Consider the following 9,700-nt stretch of genomic DNA (forward strand, 5'->3'; position numbering starts at 1 on the left):
GGACTAGACTCCCGAAATAAGTAACTTTTCAACTGTCACTTTAGGTGACTGCTTCCAGTAGTCAGCCACTTGGGTCTCCTAGTGACTAACTGAAAGGAAGAAGTGTAAAGTTTATGTAAGGTCTGATGATCTGCCCCCCCACCCCCCGCTATTGCTGTACTGAGACATCTAAGTTCAGAGCTTTAGCACTGTACAGTGGTAACACTAACATGTCTGAAATTATCTTTTTGTAAACTTAAAAGAATTCTTTATTATTATTATTATTATTATTAATTTATTTATTAATAAGTACACTGTAGCTGTCTTCATACACACCAGAAGAGGGCATCAGATCTCATTACAGATGGTTATGAGTCACCATGTGGTTGCTGGGATTTGAACTCAGGACCTCTGGAAGAGCAGTCAGTGCTCTTAACCGCTGATCTCTCTAGCCCAAAAGAATTCTTATAAGCTTTAGGGAATCCACTCAAATCCACCTCCCAAAGGTCAGATGAACTCCAGATAAGTACTGTCAATCAACAGCCTGTTTCCCTCTCTACCTGCCTGTTCCTGAGGACCAACATCCTGGACCAGCATCCCCATACCCATTTTTCTATGTTTCCTAGAGAAGTGTTACCCAAAAGTCAGCAGGAAGTAACTAAAGATCACAAAAAACATATTCCTGATCCACCATTACCTCTTTCTAATTTTTCTTTTTTAATTAAACCAAAACAGGGGATTGTTAGCATTTTGTCTAGGCTCTGCCCACAGTTACCTGGCAACAGCCAGGTGCACCTGACTCACTATAAAAGGGGCTGCTTGCCCACTCCTTTCTTGCTCTCTTTTCTTCCTGCTCTATGCTCTGTCCTCTGGTCCCTTCGCCCTCTCTCTTCATTTCCCTCCTCCCTCTCTTCCCACGTGCTCATGGCTGGCCTCTACTTCTCTACTGTCTTTCTACCTTTCTCTGTCTCCACCACCCTCTCAATTCTCCTCCCCATGCCCTGAATAGACTTTATTCTATACTATACCCTTGTGTGGCTGGTCTCTCAGGGGGAAGGGATGCCTCAGCATGGGCCCTCAGAGGCACTCCCTTCTCCCACACTTACTACATACCCACCAAACATATTCCTTCCCGCTTTATTTTTTCATAAAACACAACCCCTACCCCCACCTCCAACTACCAAGACCATGGCTCTGAAAGTTGCAAATGTACACCCAAGGGGGAAAAAAACTCCTTAAATCTATTTTCTGTCCCCAATGTCTTTCTGTCTGTCAGTCAGTCAGTCAGTCAGTCAGTCAGTCAGTCAGTCAGTCAGTCAGTCAGTCTGTCTGTCTACCTACCTACCTACCTACCTACCTACCTACCTACCTACCTACCTACCTACCTACCTACCTATCTATCTATCTATCTATCTATCTATCTATCTATCTATCTATCTATCTATCATCTATCTCTGTTACAGCATCCTGCCAAGTCCAAGTGTTTTCTAAAATCTGCATTCTGTACAGTTCCTAACTGCCTACCCACAGGTGCTTCAAATGGACCTTCCTGCCCCTATCCCCAGATGGTCCTACAACCTGGACATCAAGTAAACCACCTGCTCTCCCTAGACTTGGCTAACATTCCATCTTTTTTTGCCATAACAATGCCCAAATGTCAGCAGGAAGTAGTCATAGCAGATTATATCACCCCTTATTCATTTATAACCACCAAAAGGCTAGAAGGTTGGGCTTCAGACCTGGGACAAATGGTTGAGGTGCATATTTAACCTACCAAATTGGATCTGGATTCGAGGTTCTCCCAGCATCCCTCAGTCCCCACCTGGCACACTCCACCTGAACTTTGCAACCTTCTTCACTGGGGCCAGTGTCTGCACTAGAGCTGCTTCCCAACAAACCTGCATTTATGTAGTCTAATCTGGTTTAAATTTCACCAGCAGAGAATAACTTAGTAATTACTGAGTGGATGTAATTGTTCACAAATCATTTTGTTTGTCTGATAGCCTGTATCTATAGTTGTTGCTGTTTTTTGCTTGTGTGTGTGTGTGTGTGTGTGTGTGTGTGTGTGTGTGTGTGTAAGCTTCCCTTAGACTATGCCACAGAGGCTTTTCTTCTCAGTCAATTTTTTCTCCTTTTCTGTTGCTGCGTCTAAGAGAACATGTTAGTTAAGATTATCTCAAACTGGGCTGGAGAGATGGCTCAGCAGTTAAGAGCACTGACCACTCTTTCAGAGGTCCTGAGTTCAGTTCCCAGCAACCACATGTTGGCTCACAACCATCTGTAATGGGATCTGATGCCCTCTTCTGGTGTGTCTGAAGACAGCTACAGTGTACTCACAAAGTACATAAATAAATTTTTTAAAAAATTAAAAAAGATTATCTCAAGCCATTCTTAGCTAAAATCAAACTGGCTTGGGTCTCAGCAAAAGTTATTCAAAAGACTTCTGTCTGTCTGTTTGTTTTTTGAGACAGGGTTTCTTTTTGTAGCTCTGGTTGATGTGTAGACTAGTCTGGCCTCAAACTCATTGAGATCCACCAGCTTCTGCCTCCCAAGTGATAGGATTAAAGGCGTGCTTTACCACTGTCTGGCTCAAAAGACCTTTATTTTAGTGTGTGTGTGTGTGTGTGTGTGTGTGCTCACACATGTTGTGTCATGCATAGGGACGTCAGAGGACAAGTCGATTGCATTAATTCTGTCTTTCTACTTTATAACATCTTGCTATCTCCAAGACTTATTTATTTATTATTTATTTTGAGATAGGGTATCACACTGTATCTTAGCTTAACCTGGAGCATTCAGAGCAGCCCAGGCCTTACACCCCCATCCTCCTAGTGTTAAGACTATAGGCATGTCATGTGTCTGGCTAAAGGAGACAACTTAAAATCCAAGTAGGGAAAGGTGTGTTAGTGCATACAGGAACTGAGAAGATAGGATAGAGTTTTTTGTTTGTTTGTTTTTGTTGTTTTCTGAGATTTTTTTTTCTCTGTAGCCCTGTAGCCCTGGCTGTCCTGGAACTTACTCTTTAGACCTAGCCTTGAACTCAGAGATCTACCTGTCTCTGCCTTCCTGGGGCTGGGATTCAGATGCATGTGTGCCACCACACCTAGTTTCACAGAGATTTTTAAATGTCTAAATCCAAGTCCAGCAGAATCTCTACAAAGGCTCCCAAGAGAACTCACCTTTGGCCTCTACCCATTACTGTCCCTTAGGTGCCTAAGGCCGGGCTCTCGTGTTGATGGCTGACGATCTGCTTTCAGGCCCTTGAACAGATGTTGGAAGTGTTAGTGTCAGTTCGAGGTCCCTTTCAGGTGGTATGAAGGTGTCTAGATAGGGAGAGGAAAGAAACTTAGCTACTGTTTACATTTTGGGTTGCAACAGTAGTGGACCCAACTCTCTTAGCTACAGGAGAGCCAAGGTCTGAAGTCTTAAATGTGAACAGCATTTTTTTTTTTAATCTGGAAGAAAAATCATTAGTGATGAATAACTGTCTGAACAGTACCACATATTAGCGGAGCCCTGAAGTCTAGGCAGAGTCATTCTGTTGAGGAAACATCTTAGTATGTGGTGATGCCTTCCTGCTGGGTGTGTAAGACTGTGGTTAGGGTTCTCTAGAGTAAACGAAGTTACAGAACAAATCTTTCTACAGGCTATGGTCCAGCTAACCCAGCAATGGCTGCAGTGGTGGCCGCTTTCAGTAGATCTGGATTAAGCCAGGCTGATGTGACACATTTGGGGTAGGACTGGGGTTAGGATTAGGCTACACAGCAAAACCCTGTCTGGGGGGGAAGATGGATTAAAAAAAAAGAAAAAAGATCTGGATTAAAGGTTTGTCTTCCTGTCTCAAAGGTCCGGATGAGAAGTGGAGCTTTCCAACTTCAAAATAAGCAAACAAACAAACAAACAAACAAACAAGCAAACAAACAAACAAGCAAACAAACAAACAAACAAGCAAACAAACAAACAAGCAAACAAGCAAGCAAACAAGCAAACAAGCAAACAAACAAACAAACAAGCAAACAAACAAACAAGCAAACAAGCAAGCAAGCAAGCAAGCAAACAAACAAACAAGCAAACAAACAAACAAGCAAGCAAGCAAACAAACAAACAAGCAAACAAGCAAGCAAGCAAACAAACAAGCAAGCAAGCAAGCAAACAAACAAACAAGCAAGCAAGCAAACAAACAAACAAACAAGCAAACAAACAAACAAGCAAACAAACAAACAAGCAAACAAACAAACAAGCAAACAAACAAACAAGCAAACAAACAAACAAACAAACAAACAAAATCCCTCACGGATGTTTTTCATTTTGGGGTTTTAGTTAATTCCAATTGTAGTCAAGTTGACAACCGATAATAATCATCACAAATACCCTGCAGGCAGCCAATATACATATCTATCCATTTGTCTATCTGCCTGTCTGTCTGTCTATCTACACACATATACACACACATATATATTGTGTATTGTCAAGGCCGCCTGTGGAATTGGTCCTTGGGTACCACTTGGGCTTGAGGGGGACCTCTGGCTCCTCTAGTTTTTCTTTGTCTCTTCTCTTCTCCTCTTCCCCCTCCTCCTCCTCTTCCTTCTCCTCATTCTTCTTTTCTTTCTTTCTTTCTTTTTTTTTTTTTTTTTTGAAACAGGGCTTCTCTGTGTAACAGTCCTGGCTGTCCTCTGGCCTTGATCACACAGACTCTGCCCGTCTCTGCCTTCTGAGTGCTGGGGTTAAGGAGCTAATCTCCCTGCTCTACTAGTTAACTTCACTAGTTGTTTTATCTGTGTGGAGGACAAAACCTGGCTTGGCTGTGGCCTTGCTTGAAAGTCTTGGCTTCCAAGAATAAGAAGACAGATGACTCTCCGTACTTACAGGACATGTTGAAAGATGCCCCACAGTCCTGGGGACCTGGTTCACTTTGGAGGACAAGGCGGGGGGGGTTCAGAGTGATTTCTCACTAAGAAGACATATTATTTCTACAACACTCTGTTAGCTTATAGGGCATCCCACTAGGCTCCCAGAAGGGCCTTAGGAATGGCTTACATCATCATCACCTGACGCCGAAGCCAGGTGTGCCAGGGGTGAGCTGCATCTCAAAGGAGCGCCTGCTAGCTCGGTGGCACACCGTGGCATGGATCTGCTGGGTACTCCCTCACCATTATACGTCATAACACTCTGGGTATCCCATTTCCATGATCCCATTAGGCATTCAGGAAAGGGAAAAAAATCAAAAAGGGAAAAAAATTGAAAAGAGGTTTAGGACATGTGATCAAATGCTTGTGGTGGCAGAAAATTGTAAGGGTCGGGCCGAGGGCTCAGTGGTACTGTTAAAGTCTCTAGGTGTTGCCATTTTGAGTAATGCAGCGAGGTTGCAGTTACCAAGATGCCAGTAAATGCATGAAGTTGTCACTATTCTGATGTCTCTAACCAAGATGGAGGTCAAGTCTATTGCCAGTCTGATGACATCACTAACCAATGGTGGCCAATTCATTTGGGCCGTTTCCATCTTGATGAGGTCATTAGATGGCAGTAAAGCAGCATGGTTATTTTTTGCTAGTGGTGAGCTCAGCTCCATGATAAAAAGAGCCCATCCCCCATCAGCACACAAGTCCCTGTGGGACCTATGCATCCCTGTAGAGGGCTTGAGGTCCTCACGCCCATAGACAAGTACTGGGAAAACCAGGAATGCTAAACACACAGGGCTGTCTCTTTAACTGAAGGATGGATACCTGTTTCTGCAGGGAAGGCTAGTATGCAGGTAGTTAATAGTCAGGCATCTGTGCAATCTCTAGGGCCAGGCCACACCCAGACTCTTGTGTTTGCTTGGGACTCTTCCTCCCCAGATCTTTTTTCTGAGTGTTGTTTCTCAGCCAATAGAACCCATTCTTATGGAAGGGGTCACATGTACTTTGCAAAAGAGTTTTGATTTAGTCATGCCTTAAACTTTATTGCGATTACTGTCACTGGTAACCTTTTTCCCAAAGTTGTACTGCGCTTAAATTTGCCTGAAATAAACTGTCCAGGGCCAGACTTTTGAAGTTTGAATCACCACCATGGAAGTCATGTTAAAACGGTTTTCTTTCTTGCCTCACACAGATCTTTACTCTTTGGGCCATGGTGATAACAGAGATTTCCACACAAGTCAAGGATTAAATGTGCACAGTGGCCCTCTTCTTTCTTTCTTTCTTTCTTTCTTTCTTTCTTTCTTTCTTTCTTTCTTTCTTTCTTTCTTTCTTCTTTCCTTCCTTTTTTCCTTCCTTCCTTCCTTTCTTTCTTTCGTTCTTTCTTTCTTCTTTCCTTCCTTCCTTCCTTCCTTCCTTCCTTCCTTTCTTTATTTCTTCTTTCCTTCCTTCCTTCCTTCCTTCCTTCCTTTCTTTCATTCTTTCTTTCTTTAAGATTTATTTATTTTATGTATATGAGTACACTGTAGCTGTCTTCAGACACACCAGAATGGTCGTCTGCTACCAGTGGTTGTGACAGATGGTTGTGAGCCACCAGGTAGTTGCTGAGTATTGAACTCAGGGCTGGCTCACTCATGACTACTCCACCAGGGCTAGCTCTACATTGCTGCCCAGAATAATTGTGGGTTTGGATATGGGAGCGGGGGAGGCACTCTCCTGAGTGCTGTAGCCTCTGAGGGGTAGAGGCAGCTCTCCCACCTGCCACAGGCAGCTCTGCCCCTCACCTTGGAAAGGACTCCCATGCTCATGGATCAGTAGGATTAACATGGTAAAGATGGCCCTCCAACCAAAAGCAATCTATACATTCAATGTGCTCCCCATCAAAACTCTAACACAGTTCTTCACAGACCTTGAAAAGACAATTCTCAACTTCATATGGAAAAAACAAAAAAACCCAGGACAGCTAAAAAAAAAAATCCTAAACAGTAAGAGAACTTTCCAGAGGTATCACCATCCCTGATCTCAAACTGTACTACAGACCAGTAGTAATGAAAACCACATGGTACTGGCATAAAAACAGTCTCCTAGATCAATGAAATGGAGTTGAAAACTACAAATAAGTCCACACACATATGAACACCTGATTTTTATTTTTAATAAAGAAGCCAGAAATACACACTAGGAATAAAAAGACAGCATCTTCAACAAATTGTGCTGGTCAAATTGGATGTCTCCATGCAGAAGAATGCAAATATACCAATGCTTGTCCTGCATAAAATTCAATTCCAACTGGATCAAAGACCTCAACATAAAATCAGATGCAGCTATTATCTGATATATATATATCAGTGGGGGCAGGGCTGTCTCTGGCTCTGTTGCCTGCTTTTGGGACCCTCTCCCTCCTAGTGAGTTGTCTCATCCTGCCTTCATATGAGGGGAGGTACCTGATCTTGATAAGCCATATTGGGTTGATATCCCTGGCAAGTTCACCCATTACAGACGGTTGTGAGTCACCATGAGGTTGCTGGGAATTGAACTCAGGACCTCTGGAAGAGCAGTCGGTGCTCCTAACCACTGAACCATCTCTCCAGCCCTAGTCTATCCTAACTTGTAAAATTCTTTTCGGCCTCAAAGCCAAGACTCCTGGGTTTGCCTGAGGGAAGGTCTCTGAAGCCACTTTGGGTAAAGGTAAGGAGTCAGATGACAGTAAGGAGTCGGGCAAAGGTAAGGCCACGGTAGACAGTGCCTTTTTTTTTTTACTATTTCTTGGCAGGAGAGAAGCAAATGTATCCAATAGGAGTTCTGTAGGATAAATCACAAAGTATTTGATATTAATGAAATGAACTGAATGTGCACATCAGGAAGACACAGCACAGGAACGAGAACTAAGAAGAATGATGTCATCACTGAGTTCGACTCTAGAATTAACGCTGATGACATCACATGACTTCTGTGGGGAAAAAAAGAACCCTAATTTGATGACTCTAAATTTGTTAGATCCAAAAGGTATTAGGACACTTAGAGTACGACATTTTGAGAGTGTACCTAATGGAAGAGTGAGAATTGAAGAGAAGGCTTGCCTACCTGTGACACGTGGCCTGCCTGTAACAGACTTCCTGTGCTGTCTTGCAGTGTGAACCCTATTCCCATGGAACACTGTTAGCTCTCCCATGCCTCCCCCAGCCCTGGCCAGCAACTTAGTGTGCTCAAGGTCATTATGCAAACAGCTCAGGGCAGAGACCTTCTGAGTCCTTAGCCCATCTGGGGAAAATGAGGAATTCTCTTTTCACAGGTACCTAGATTCTGATGAATCTCAAATTCAACTTCAACTCCACCACGGTGCTCACTGTTGGGTCTCAATATTTATAGTGTTTTTTTTTTTTTTTTTTTTTTTTTTTGGTTTTGTTTTGTTTTTACATTTATTATTTAGTGTGTAGTGTGAGTGTGTCACAACACATAGGTAAGGCTCCAGGATAACACATGAGAGTCAGTTTTCTCCTTCCACAGCGTGGTCCCCCGGGGACAATTCAGGTCTGCAGGCTTGACAGCAAGTGCTGTTCTCCATGAACTGTTTGCTGGCCTACTACGCAGGATTTTGAATCCTTTGAGTTCCTACCTCCTCCTCTGCAACCACCACCATTCCCTAAGCTGTCAGACAAAATCAGAGACACGGAGCCTCCTCAGAAGCCTGACCTAGAGCCAGGCAGGTGGGTGCTTGGGTACCTCCCTGATGCGGAACATCCGTGTGCTGCCCTGAAAGACGCCACCTTGTCTTGTGCCTCGAGAATCCTCATTAGGTGACTTTGAAGAAAACTGGAGCAGTTATAGCTGGGCTGCTCCTCAGAATCATATTCACTCAGTTTTTCATTTTCAACAAATGTTGTTGTATGGTCCAGTCAAAAGACCAAAAATTTTGGGATGATATGAGCCATTTTGTGTTGTAAAATCTTTTCCTGGAACATTCTGAAGATTTTACCTAAAAAATGTCAATAATTGCATGTTGTGGACATGTCGCGAACATGTCCTTTTGTTTTTCTTTTTTAAATATTTATTTATTTTATTTATATGAATACACACCAGAGACACACCAAATCCAAGAGGACATCGGATTACAGATGGTTGTGAGCCATCAGGTGGTTGCTGGGAATTGAACTCAGGTCCCCTGGAAGAGCAGCCAGAGCTCTTAACCACTCAGCCATCTCTCCAGCCCTACCTTCCCCCCAAGCCCCTGCTGTGTTTTCTCATCTCTGCAGACGTTACCTTGACACAGCTATTGCCCAATCACAGCTCACATTATGAATTCTTGGTGTGTGGGACAGTCCTCTTTCGGATAAGTGGCCTATTGCCTCATGAGTGTCTAATTTCCATCAGTATGCGCTGCCAATGTGTATGTTTTCAAACACACACACTGTCATCTACCAAGGTTGCCAAGTTGTGTTGCTATGGTGACTGTGGAGCAGCTGCTTTTGTGAGAAACCCGAGGACACACACCGCCGCTCTTTTCTTTGTTGAGAATCAGCTTGTGGCTGAGTCTGGGCCATCCCTGGCTGTTTCTCTACCAGTTTAAGTCAGATGAACGTCTTCCCATTCTGTTAGAATTCTAAAAGGACCATTGATTTGTGTCTTTTTGCTTTATTTTTATTTCCTTTCTGTCAACCTCAGTCGTTTGGGAGAAATAGTTGTGAGGGTTTGCCTGAGTCTATGCATATATAAAACTTAGAAGGCATCATGTGTGCTCTGTTGACAAAAACATACACTGGCTCTTGAAAGAACATTTTTCAACCTACTGTTTCAGTTGTTGAGTTGTCTGGGGTAAACTTAAGACA

The sequence above is a fragment of the Micromys minutus genome, assembly GCF_963924665.1.
Source record: "Micromys minutus genome assembly, chromosome: 12".
Taxonomy (NCBI): domain Eukaryota; kingdom Metazoa; phylum Chordata; class Mammalia; order Rodentia; family Muridae; genus Micromys; species Micromys minutus.